Consider the following 13,992-nt stretch of genomic DNA (forward strand, 5'->3'; position numbering starts at 1 on the left):
ATAAGGAATAAAAAGGTACTTGTTCACATTTAGGGATATAGATTATCCTGGTTTTGTGCAAGAACGTAGCTAGATGTTAGCTAGGAAGTCTTTCAGGGTGGTTTTGAAAGATGGGGAGGGGTGTATAGACTTGATGGATACAGGTAAGGAGTTCCAGGTCTTAGCAACCTTGTACAAGTATAGACAGTGACCAGCAGATTTGCTAGGTTTATAGACAGATGGAAGATTTTGGTCACTGGATCACAATGACAGACTGGGAACATAGTTGTGTTAAATGTCTTAGTGCTGGACAGGCAGATGGGTGCTGGATAATTTTATAGGTGGTAAGAAGTTGTATACATGTTAGTTGACCTGGCAGTTCAAACCAATTTAGGCTTTTCAGTGTTATAAAGTGGTGGGTTCTGAAAGGAGTATATGCTGCAAATTTAGCAACCTTGTTATACCTTTGTTCATGTTTCAATATTTGTGAAGCCTAGAGGTTAATAAAGATGGGAGCACCATTAAGAAGACTGGGGAGGAGATAAGTAGTGGCAAGTGTAGTTTTAGTTACATTGGTGAGAGAGTTTTTGGCTCTGTAAAGCATCCCTATTCTTGATGAGTTTTTCTTATGCAATTTTGTATATGCAGGTCAAATGTAAGATTATCATGCACTATCACCCCGATAGTTTGTTATGAGAAGTGACTTCAATGGTTCTATTATCAAGAGAGAGGACTTTAAATTTAGTTTATTCATGACAGAGGGATTTAGGGAAAAAAATACTTGTTTGGTCTTTTTTGGGTTGAGCATGAGTTGTTAGCTATCAAGCCATATCAGGAGACTACAGCTTCCTGAGTAATTTTTTTTTTATATAACTCCATTAACAAATGATTTTAGACAGCAAATTAGCAAATATATCAATAGCTGTTACAGTTTCTTTTGTAGGCTAAAACTTTTAAAATATTCATCTGTCATTCCTAAATAGCATGTTGAATTTAAAATGCGTACTTATTCAAAATAATTTGTAGCTGTCTTTTACCTGTATGATATATACTTCCTGGAATGCACTTTTCATTTTTAAACAACAATAAAAGTCTGATTTTTGCCTCTTTTAGGTCTGTATAATTGCCAGTGTGTTTAGAAATTCACTAAGATTGCCGGTGTCTTTATTTCTTATGTTATATTTCTACAACAGTTTTATAGTACTTTCTGTAATATGAATAGTGTAATCAGGCAGCAATATAGCTCTGTAGAACTAAATATTAAGGACCAATGAGAAGTAGGAACGTGATTTCTGTACCTGTGTTATCCTCCCTTGTGCCTGCCATCCAAGGCCCCTCCCCGCTGTGATGTCTGTTATTCACTTCCTCTACTTATTTGCATAAGAGTAGATGGCAGCAGAGGACATTATCCAGGGAACCATCGGGGATGTCTCTGTGACTGATGTGCTTTCACATTTACAAAACCTGCTACACTTTCCAGTAAACCTATGCTTTTTCATAATCTTGGATAGCAATGGATACCCCATGAATATGGCTTGACAGAACAAAGCTCAGGACTCAGTCACATATGCTAAGTGCTATGCATCTTTTTATGTGTATTCACAATATGTGTGCATGTAAATTACACATGTAGTCAGTTATGTTACTGCCAGCTAGCATGGCGGTACTGTATGAAACAAGGGAAGGTCAGTCTCTAGCAGTAAGGGTTACAATCTGTTTTTATTCTGGAGACATACTGATTCTGTGAGCTGCATTTTCAGATGTGCATTCTAGATATTAAATGTAATAGTGTTGGTAGCCAGATAGATAGCACACGTTCTTTTGTTGCTAGGAAGATCATAAAATCATGGGTTCTATTTCCAAACCAGGTTCTCTGATTAATGTTGTCTGATTAAAACATTACTATAAGGTTTGGAGCGATATTGGACTCCTGAGGAGCCGTCATTTTTGTGAGGCATTAAGTTCAGGTTCCATCTGACTGATTTGATGACACCTCTGGCACATGCACTGGATCTCATAGAGGTGGAGAGCATCACCCATGGTAGTCAGCTCCAGTATTCCCCAAAAACTGGCATATGGCTAGTGAGACATTCCTGGTAAAGACAAAAAGTAAAACAAAGTAAAGAACTCATGCCAGAAATGCCCACTGAGTCAAACGAATAGTTGTTAACATACTGTATCTGCCACAATGTCTTAGAACTGTTAGTGGAAACTGCACATGAAATATCTGCTATAAAATATCTGCCTGAGGAAAGGCACAAATTACAGGCTTCTTAGTGTTCTTCCCCATTACATGAGTTGTAGAATCCAGTGATGCTTCTTAGAAGGTGAGAAAAAGAAATAAAATGGCTTCCATTCTAAAGCTATCAGCACTCTCATTTTGTTAAAAAAATGTTTTAAATTTCACATTAAGAAACAGTAAATTGTGAAAGCACTTCAAAAAGTGAGATTCCTCTTAAACCCTTAAAAATGTGCTTACTCAGAGAAAAAAAAAAATTACATCAGAATCCAAAAGACTGATGTACATATTAATACCTTGCACTTTCATCTGTAATGTGAAAATTGCATAATACATTGCTCTGTGTCTACATTTGTCACAAAAACTAATGAGTAGATATATTCCATTTAGGATTAGCTAGAAGTGTTGAGAAAGCAATGCTTTAAGTATAACACTTAAATCTTACATAATGGCTTCCTAAGTGCTGATTTCATAACATTCCAAGTAGTTTTTTTTCCTTTTCACATAAGCCTGAAGAATAGAGTTTGCATCAACATTTTGTCTACATTTCAAGAAAAAAATGCAACTGCTATTTTAGGAGATATTAAATGTGAATAACTTTAAGTTATCATTATCAAGTTACTATGAAGCCTTGTGGTTATTTTCTCTGTAGACTAAGAAAAACAAACCGTAAGAGAGAGAGGTGCATACATGCTACAATTTGTCTTGTGTTGATTATTTTATATTTTATTATTAATATGCACATTCCATAATGCCACTAGGTTTGGTTTTCTTTTCTTTCATCACATTGCAAGCAAATGGCAGGCAGAGGAATGGGAGGAAATGACAAGTGTCCAGATGATTTCGATGACATAGCTTGCCAAATTTTCAAACTAATGAACAAAAGGAAGCAATAGTGCTAGTAGCATCTGGTCACCAGTATTGTTGTTGGGCAAAGTCTGGGATACTAATGGGATGCAGCATGGCATCATAGCAAGTTTGCTTTGCCTCCATTTTGTTGTATTACCTTAACCTTTCATAGGTTACTTCCAGTTCTATTTAGACCTAGCCCCTCTGACAATTATTCTCATTAACGAGCTCTCAGTTATTTGCTAGACATTTACTTAGCATGCACATTATGTTCTGTGCTTGCATATACCTTGACATGTACAAAAGCCATTAATGCCCACTTAATACTAATCCAAAACAGCTGCTTATACACTATGCATTTCATTTTAATGTAGTACCCATGGTACATTGAATCATTTCAGTCATTGCATACATTTTCTTACTTTTTTCCTTTCTAGACTTGTCTTGCCATGTAAAATTGTTTGTATGTTATACTATGTGTTGGCTACTGTAAATGTTACTTTTGAACCTGTAAGCGGTATTTTTTAATAATTTGTAGAGCTCTTTCCTGAGGTCTCTAATGGAAAAGTAATATTCCTAGATGGACAGTTTCAGTTAACCAAATTCAAAACATATAAACAAAAATGAATTATTTTAGACTTTCCCATGAATTCCAAGGAACAGCAGTGTCATTGCTGAATGCTTCCACCATCTGGCTGTCCTCCACCTAACTGAACTGTATCTGCCCCTTGCATCACAACATATGGCCGGGCAGAGTCCATCTAGGAAAATCAGGATGCTGCACCAGACACACCTAGCTATAGAGGGAATGATGCATGCATAGTCTAAATAACGGGAAGGTATGTTAGTGAACCACCTTACCTAGCCTTTGCCTGTTCTTTAACTTTATGAGCCTTACCCCACAACATGTCATCTGTGTTGCATAGGGTAATGCATACTTGATGCATAAAACTTCTTCATTCATAAGTTATTTATCCTGATGCTATTGTGCTATACTGCTAAACAAAAATTACAGACTGTTCATAATTTTTTTCTTTATTTTATATATTTTGCTTTTATTTAGTAGGTTTGTCTGACTGGGTTTAGTCAAAAACCCTTTTCAGTGGTGGCCCAGGGAAAAAAATCTTCAACATATTACAAATATGTTTAAACAGGCACTCAGGAAAATACATGAATAGGCACTGAGTAATATACTTTAAAAATTACACATACATTTACTAATTAGATTATATCCATAGGAAAATAATAGCAACTATTACAGTATATAAGATACTTATGAATTAATAAATGTTGAACATTGAGCATTCAGGGAGGTATATTAGTAGGTTTGTCAAACATATAATAGTGCAGTATATTACAGTTTATATTAGAAATATAAAGGTGGGGGGGGTGATGAGCAGTGTTTTAAAACTATGTATTTCACTGGAAAATGCTAAAATTGAATAGAGGCTACTTTGCTTCTATGTGGTTCTTCTTGCCAGCAAAAAATGTCAGCACCAGCCTTGCCACTGTCCCTCCAGTATGTGGGAAATGGTACTGAAGGCATTTTCCCTGGATTCTAGATAATTTCTGCAGTATCAGTTTCCACCTACAGGTTGACCTACTGAAACACTACCTTCTCCCATTGACTTGAAAGAGCTACTCCATTTCTTAGACTTTTTATATTGTTATGTGAAGCCAGTATAAAAGCTTTGCATCTCTTAGCATTAGGAGGTTGAATTCCATTTTGGAACAAGTTGTAAAGCTGCAGAAAACCTGACTTGTCAACATAACTTGCTGTGTTAGTCCATTTTTTAATTAGGAGCTTTGCATCTTCTTAGGGTTATAGTTTTAAAATCCAACCCTAAATTGGATTAATGCATATATAAGGTTTCATAAAATGTATTGCGTTACAGAGCTCAACTGTGTTTGCAAATAAGTACTTTTTGGTCAATATCAGATTCAAGAACAAGCTCCCCCACCTTTTGAAATGCTGTTATCTTTTTATCCACTTATTCATTTTATTTCCCTACATCATTACATACTGGGGTTTCTTCCTTCCAGAGAAGGTTACCATTCTGGCATCTTTTTGTACTGCTAGTACACCAGCAGATTAAAGTAGATGGGTAGCCATTACCTGTTGCTGTGTGTATTTTTCTAATTATAAGAAAAAAGTAGCTGCTCTGTAGTCAAGTCTCCCGTCAATAAACAAAGTATAAACTGAAATAGTGCACAGGAGAACTATACGGCAGAGCAATATGCTCCACATAAATGGAGTATAATAAACAGTCTGTAGTAGCGTTCGATATCCACTATGCTGAGTGCACAAATACACCATATAAAGGAGCGATATAATCCAAATGGATAAAACAGTTTGAAATAACAGGCAGTATTCACTTCACCAAAGATAATCCAAGGACAATATAAAAAAATACTCATTCAGTAATAACATATAGCGTATGCTGGTATCAATATTAATTTGTTGCCATCTATATAATAAGTCTGGGTACATCGTACTTGTTGTGGGCATCTTCAAGATACGCAGCCCTCTCGAAATGATCTTATGAGTTATGCACACTTCAAAATTTTGACGCTGAAGTTGCATATGCTTTAATTTAATAAAATCCAACTCCATTTGATTCAACAGCATCGATAAACCACTGTAGCTCACCTCGCCTGTAGCTTCCTCTGTTGGATCGTGTATTACGTCATATGCTAATAACGGATTCTCTTCCTTGGCTACACAATTTTCAAATCTATTCGAATTACACTGAAGATTCTCTGGCTTGTATGGTAATTCAACTAAAGATGTAGCAAGTTCTGCCATGACAATGAAGCAGCAAACAAATATAGTTAATAACAAGAAAAAAGTAGCTGCTATGTAGTCAAGTCTCCCATCAATAAACAAAGTATAAACTGAAATAGTGCACAGGAGAACTACATGGCAGAGCAATATGCTCCGCATAAATGGAGTATAATAAACAGTCTGTAGTAGCGTTCGATATCCACTATGCTGAGTGCACAAATACACCGTATAAAGGTGTGATATAATCCAAATGGATGAAACAGTTCATAATAACATGCAGTATTCACTTCACCAAAGATAATCCAAGGACAATATAAAAACCAAATCCTTTTAATAATGTAAGAACATGGCAAGCGCTTTCACCCAAAGGGCTTCCTCAGGCCAAAAAGTAGTCATTTCAAAATAACCAATATATATATATATATATATATATATATATATACAAATAGATAATGACATCACATCCTCCTAATCATTTAACAAGTAGCACCTAAAAGTAACATAACAAATAATAAATAGAAACAACTAACCTATGCAGTGATACTAAAAGTTCTTTAACTAATACATTTAATATATGTATAAATAAAAAGCAATAATTAAATTGCTACATGCTGAATATCTTTCTTACTTCATATTCTGACAAATATATGTACACAATAAAACAATATATAATTATGAACAATCTATATGAAAATGCATTATGAGACACATTATAGCAATTTGAACAATTGTATCCAAGATATAGACAATTTACATGATAAAAATAATACAGTGGATGAGGGCTTCAGAGTATCTATTTATCATACACAAGATGTGAATGCTATAAAAAATGCTTACTTGAAATATTGGGACATCTTAAAAGTGGACCAATCTATCCGCGAAGTGGTTGGTGATATTCCACAATTCATATATAAAAATAGGCTTAATTTATATAGGATGTCGTGTAGCTCTAACAGAATAGATTATAGATCTCAGTCCAGCCTTTTATCTGGTGTCACTAGGCCATATCAGAAATGCAACTGTTGTCATTCCATAGATAATACAGCTACGTTCATGCATCCTATTACTCAGCAATGCTTTAAATTCTATCCCAAGGCTAGCTGTGATACCCAACATGTTGTCTATCTTGCTACATGCATGTCTTGCCCAGCTTTTTATGTGGGCAAGACTGATACGACTCAAAGATAGAATAAGAGAACATCTATATAATATCTGGGTTAAATCAGACAAAAATGCATTATCTAAGCATGTTTTGGACACATCTATAGAACACACATTCAAGTTTATGGTAGTTCAAATTAACCAGCCAACCATTAGGAGGGGAAATATTCAGAACTGGACTGAACAGAACGAAACAAAATGGATCATTAGGCTAAGAGCTGACTGGGTGCCTGGGCTGAATGATAGGATACCCCTCTGACCCATTTTGAAGGGAAGGAAGCTCAGGACATAAATGTTACCATTCTTATGTTGATTTTATAATATCTATTAACTCATATTGCTATAATGTGTCTCATAATGCACTTTCATATAGATTGTTCATAATTATATATTGTTTTTATTGTGTACATATATTTGTCAGAATATGAAGTAAGAAAGATATTCAGCATGTAGCAATTTAATTATTGCTTTTTATTTATGCATATATTAAATGTAATAGTTAAAGAACTTTTAGTATCACTGAATAGGTTAGTTGTTTCTATTTATTATTTGTTATGTTACTTTTAGGTGCTACTTGTTAAATGATTAGGAGGATATGATGTCATTATCTATTTGTATATATATTGGTTATTTTGAAATGACTACTTTTTGGCCTGAGGAAGCCCTTTGGGTGAAAGCGCTTGCCATGTTCTTACATTATTAAAAGGATTTGGTTTTTATATTGTCCTTGGATTATCTTTGGTGAAGTGAATACTGCCTGTTATTACGAACTGTTTCATCCATTTGGATTATATCGCACCTTTATACGGTGTATTTGTGCACTCAGCATAGTGGATATCAAACGCTACTACAGACTGTTTATTATACTCCATTTATGCGGAGCATATTGCTCTGCCGTATATTTCTCCTGTGCACTATTTCAGTTTATTTTTCTAATTATGTTATACTTCTGCATGCCGAATATGAAGTATATGGAATGCTATTCCCTTTCTTAGCTACATGCACTAATTTTATTTTGATTTTTCTGCCTTTATGTATTTATTTTATTTTACATTTGTTGACCGGGCTAGTCTAACTGGATATATGTCCATTTTCAGTAGAGGCCAGGGGAGATAAGCTCCGAGGAAGTAAAAATATAATCACATTATACAAAGATTAATTTGTATGTTAAACATTTCAAGAGAAAAAAAAACAGGGAGTAATCACAGTGGTTGTTTGTTCATAGAATAGTGCTAAATATACAAATATACATAATACAAAGCAAAAGTAGTTGCAATACAACAAATGTAGTTGCAATACAACATATAAAAAGATAGCAGATGAGTTAGATAATATGTTAGTAAACAGGTTGGCATAGAGAAGGAAAACAAAAAGTAGGAGCTGTAATAGTCAGTATAAAAGTTAATAACTAATCTGCTTAAAGAAAGTAAGAGTATGTAAGTAAAAAATCTAGAAAGGTCTAGGTCAGTTGTTAAGAAAAGGAACAAGAATATTGAGGAAAGAGTAGAAGATCCAAGTAAGAAAGGTGATAGATCAGTCAGGTTTGGTACAGGGACACAACCAGTGTGTTCTGAGAAAAAGTTTGTTTGTTTTTAAAGAGTGATATAGAGGGAATTGAGGAAAGTTTGCTAGGAAGAAGGTTCCAGGATTTTCCAACAGCATTAGAGAAAAGTGAGTCTCCAGCCCTGTTGTTTGACTTACAAATATTTACTAGAAGTCTATGCGATGAACGTAAGGTCTTTAGATTGTTGTAGGGGATAATGAGGGTAGATAGTATAGGGGTATTGGTAGGATGGTAAAGGGTTTTGTGGGTAATGGTAAGTTGGTGGAATTTAAGCTGATTTTGTAATTCAAGCCATCCTAGTTGCCTTCATATCATCCAGCTGATAATATGTCCAGTCATACATATCTGTTTGCCAGCAGAGGTCGGTACAGCTGTAGAAGATTTTTGTCATAAGTTCCATTGTAACTGCTACTTCTGAAGTTGTAAATATGTACTGAACCCAGACTATCTTGCATTATATTTAAGGCTCCAACCTCTGGAGCAGACCTTTATTTTATGGACATTAATGTCACTTCTTGGCACTATTGCAGAGAGAATACAACTATAAGTAACGTATTAAGAAAAATGTGCTGTCTATTTTCTTCTTCTTCTCATGTGAATAACAAAAACTAAAAGAAATTAAAGATAACCCAGATGAATAGATTCAGAAACAGGAAAGACAGATAAGTTAAGCCGCACATACATTTAAGAAGGGACATAGTATGCATACTGCTTTAGGTAAATTGCAGTAACTATCCAGGTAACTGTCTTCGGCATACTGTGATGATGTCTTATTTATAGATTATTCTAAGTCATGTGATATATTCCTAAACTGTAGGAAGCAGTAGGAAACATATGGCAGTTATTCTCCTGTATGGGGTGCCAGAGAGTGATTTCTACAAAATATCTGTTCTGAACCATATAGAGTAATCAGTATCACACGACAAGGGTCAAACTACAGGTCTTTTTTTTTTTGCCTTAAAATGAATCTTTTGTAAGAGTTTTGTTGGCAATTGTGATTAATTCAGTCTGCAAAAGCTGACTAATCATATATTGTATAAAACTATTAATTCTGTTATAGATAAGTTAATCCAAGGCTTTACTAGCCTTTTCAACTGGAAAACAAGTAATTCACTTCTGCTAAATTTAAAGAAATACAGGTCTTTCTACTATAAAATCCTTAGAATTCAAAGTTCCTCTGTTGTGAATACTTTCTAGTCAGTATGCAATGTGGAAACACTGACTTCATAGAAATGCCTCAAAATTAATAATGATTAATCCCAGACTTTTCAAAGTCATGTTGAGGTTGTTGTGTCTTTCGACTTTTCCTGGTTAGGGGTCGCCACAGCGGAACTCCAGTCCGTTAATGATTGGCAGTAGATTTTTACATGCCGAGTTGCCGGCCTTGATGCACAACCTTCAACGAAGGTACGCCCATTCACGCATGTCTCCACACAGAAGATGCTCTAGCTGAGAATCAAACAGGGCAACGTCTTGCTGTGAGGCGACAACGCTACTGCAGCACCACCACCGCAGTATATTTCAAACTCATGTTGATGGAAAAAAGAAAAAAAAAACATCAAGCAAGCTCATCACAACCCAGTCTCCTCCCTCTGCTGTGTGGTGGCTTAACCAGTTTAACTTATTCTCATTTGAAATAAAATTTATGCAAATACTTCTCTTCTGAAGGCTGTTATATTCTGTTGTTTTTTCTTTTCAAAACTCCTCCAAAACAGCTTTTGACTATACTAAAAAAACAGCTTTCCTATTGATTTTCATCGCTGCAACACATCATTATCTGTTCTTCAAATCTTCAAATTTGCACAATGTATTGATTTTTCATGTAAGGTTTCATCAGTAAAATATTCAATTTGTCTTTAAACTCTCCAACAATATTTTGTGTTTTAACTGAGCTGACTTACTCTGTCCTGGCGAACTACCACAATAATCCTGGTTTCACAGTTTCCACATGCAGTGAAATCACACTGCCAGAGTTGCTAGATTTGCAGAAACTGTAGCATAATATGAAACTTTTGAGAATGATCCCAGAATACAGCATGCCAAAACTCATGTTTGCTAATCTTCTGATATGCCAACCTATTTTCTTTCTAAATAGCTTATGCCATTTCCTCATCAATGATTTTTCACATTTTTTCTGTCCTCGGCTTTCCCTACCACTTCTTTTTTAATTAAACTTATTTTTTTCTGTTTTATTTTAGCCATCTCAATGTCCTTTGGCTTTGTATAATTATATAGAAAAATTAAGAAAATGCCAGTATCAGGGAGTCATCGCAGCTTTGTAGAATTTATATAGTATTACTTTAAAAAAACATTTCATTATGCATTCTCCAGAATATAGGGTCCCTTCATCAATATCTTATCTACATTTACACTTAATGGGAATGCATTTCATAACTGAACTTTTCTTTGTCTCCAGTGATTGAAAGACAAGACATTGCAAATAAAGCATCTACATAACACTGTAACTTTAAATCATTGTACAACATATCTGTGCAAAATATTATAAAATAATTGTACTCTTGATATGTGGGCTCTGCAACTCACCACCAATGTTTATTTGTACTATCGCCACGGATATGCAATCTCAAAGGAAAAGGAAAGTTATAAAAAGAGGGCAGGAAAAAAAATTGTCCTCTTCATTGTAATCTACCACCTCAAAACTACTCATCAGACTTGTGACAGAACAAATTGATGCACGGTTATTAGTAACAGTTAAACAGTGATATCACAGACGGGATGTTATGTGATCGCACATAAGATCACATGATCAGGAGTAGAAACTGAACTGCAGTTAAGTTAAACTATTTACTCCATAACAGTGCGTCCTTTCATTGTCCAAACACAATGTATAGTTGAATATTTCTGCTCATATATTTTTCACTGTATGCTTGTAGAAAACACTGATAAACTCTATCGGTATGTTTTCACATAGCAATAATAAAGCTTTTCTTTATGATTCCTAATTTGAACCTTCTTACTGGCAGTGGTTAATCTGATTAACAACAGATAACAACTTACTAAATAAATAATAACATGGAATGCACGAGAGTATTGGAAACAAAGTCACCATTATTAAGAACAAGGTCATTTGACAAATTTCTTATTTGCTGAAACTGCATGTTACAGTTTTCAAATACTAATGCAATATATCTTGATTTAAAGCAGCCATTTCCTGGTTTTCTGTTTTAAAATAGACTTTATTATCTAATTGAACCATGTTTTACATGGTGTTTCACAAATTCCAGACAGTTCATGCAGCCCACTATATCTCTCAAGTAGTATTTAATTTCAATAAACCATTCTATTAGCAAATTTTTGCAAGAAGATGAAACTGTAATAGATATAATTTTCCCATGGTGCACATAATGTTCAGACATCAGTGCTTCTAGCATAGTTTTACGGCATTAGGGCTATTCAGTAATCTAATCTTCACACACTTTGTATCAAGTAAATTTTAGATTCTTTCTTTTTAGCTGTAGTCTATTATCCAATAGAATATAATAATGCATTTCTGTGTTTATCAGATTATGCATTACTAAACTAGCTTATAACAGAGTAAATATTTTATTCTGTATCATAATATATCTGTGAGTCTGATATTAACAGAAAAAATGTGCTTCCTGAAAAAGACTTAGTGTTTGTTTATACTAACATATATCTGTTTTTCTTCCATATACACATGTTTAAAATTAAAAGTACACAGTGGCCAGTGCATATTAATTACGCAGTTGTTACTGCTTTGTGTATTACATAGATTTTCCTCCAACATACTATTTGTGCCAACTGTTTTACATTTGGTGTGTGTGTGTGTGTGTGTGTGTGTGTGTGTGTGTGTGTGTGTGTGTGTGTGTGTTGTAAATATTTTTGTCTTGTGTCTGTGCCGGAAATGGGTCGCTACTCAGTTAAACTGGTAAATAAAATGCAAATACATATAAAAGTAAATTAAACAAAAGTGTTTTCATTGTTCCTTGTAGTTTATGATATGTGTTGAACTGCGGTATATGCATGAAACCAGGTGCTTGGTGAAGGACCCGTAACACTGCAGCATTTGCTGTAAATAGTGTAGGTAGGTTAGTATAACAAAGAGCACATCTGATTATGTATGAATAGTAGCAGGCATAGTGCAGGCATAGCAGAGAACAGTCTGCACAGTAAATGGATGCAACATTAATGCCAGTCATCATGCTGCTGCAGTGGCCACATCGTGGTGCAAAAAACAATAAGGTTACATTTATCAATATTGGGGAATAAAAAGTCTCATAACTGCATCACAGACACTGAAAACAGACTGTACTGGTGAAGAACCGCTAACATCTCAATGAATCATTAAGTCTGAGAAGGAAGGGGGAGGTAATAACTAGAAATCATTCAAGAGCAAGCAGAGGAAAATGCACAATGGTAACATGAAGGGGAGACAGAGTGAGGTACCTTTTTTATGGGGTGATGGTACATAAATTCTGACAGATGGAGGATAGCTGTTGATGGCAAGGATTGAAAAATAAACAAGATAAGAGGCAGTGAGACACATAAAAGTGGAAATTGATGGAAGGTAGGGAAGCACATAGAAGAACTGCCAGGATTTAACTGATTTGTAACCATCTCAGATGCCATTCATTTCCATGGCTGACATCATGGGTGAGTGCTGCTTCTGTTGGCCTGCAGGATGGGGCCAAGTCAATCTTTCAAATCTACCAACCACACAAAAAGTATCTCCAGAGTCCCAATACAGGTGTTATGTTCCTAGTCCACCTGTGCCAGAGGACCCATATGGATTACTTTCAGAGAAGGAGATGTTTCTGTCTCACACCTGTGAACTGGCCATGAAGTGCATAGTTGAGTCCCCCCATCATCCTCCACAAGTTGACGATCCTCCTGCAATAAGGCAGGTATGGGGACTGATTTTGACTATGCAGCAGGCATGGTGCCCAATTCAGACTCAATTGGCCACAACTATAGCTTATTTTGCAGCACAACTGGTCATGAACAAAGAGAAATTGAAAAGCCAAAGGAAAAAAAAATATAATGGATTAGCGCACATGAAGAGCAGCTTTACTTCAGTCAAGCAGCATGTGATCTACATATTACACTCATCCAGCTGCCTATGAAGCCAGTCTTTTCTCTTTTGACAGGCCTATATTTAAATGCAATCTCCCTTGGCACTGTAAAACAAAACAGACAGTAATCAATGCAAACTACTCTGACAAATGAAGGAAATTATATTAATATGGTTTCTTAAGAAATTACATTGCAAGGTCATGTGCAGCAATGCATACTATAGTAAGTTAGATCACTCTCTCCAGCCTCTAACTTCCAGAAGCAGAACAGCTTATGGTGACAACTTTTACAGTTAACTGTACCTGTGTCAGGAATATTCACCAGATAGGTGATGCCAATGGCATGACCTGGTACCCTGGC

At 35.2% G+C, this 13,992-nt stretch overlaps 1 pseudogene; it reads right to left on the reverse strand.

Moving 5' to 3' along the window:
• Positions 1-13,992, reverse strand: part of LOC122789819 — a 147,036-nt pseudogene that overhangs the window by 92,700 nt on the left and 40,344 nt on the right.

This window comes from Protopterus annectens, chromosome 15.part0 (genome assembly GCF_019279795.1).
Source record: "Protopterus annectens isolate FY-2018-M chromosome 15.part0, PAN1.0, whole genome shotgun sequence".
Taxonomy (NCBI): Eukaryota; Metazoa; Chordata; order Ceratodontiformes; family Protopteridae; genus Protopterus; species Protopterus annectens.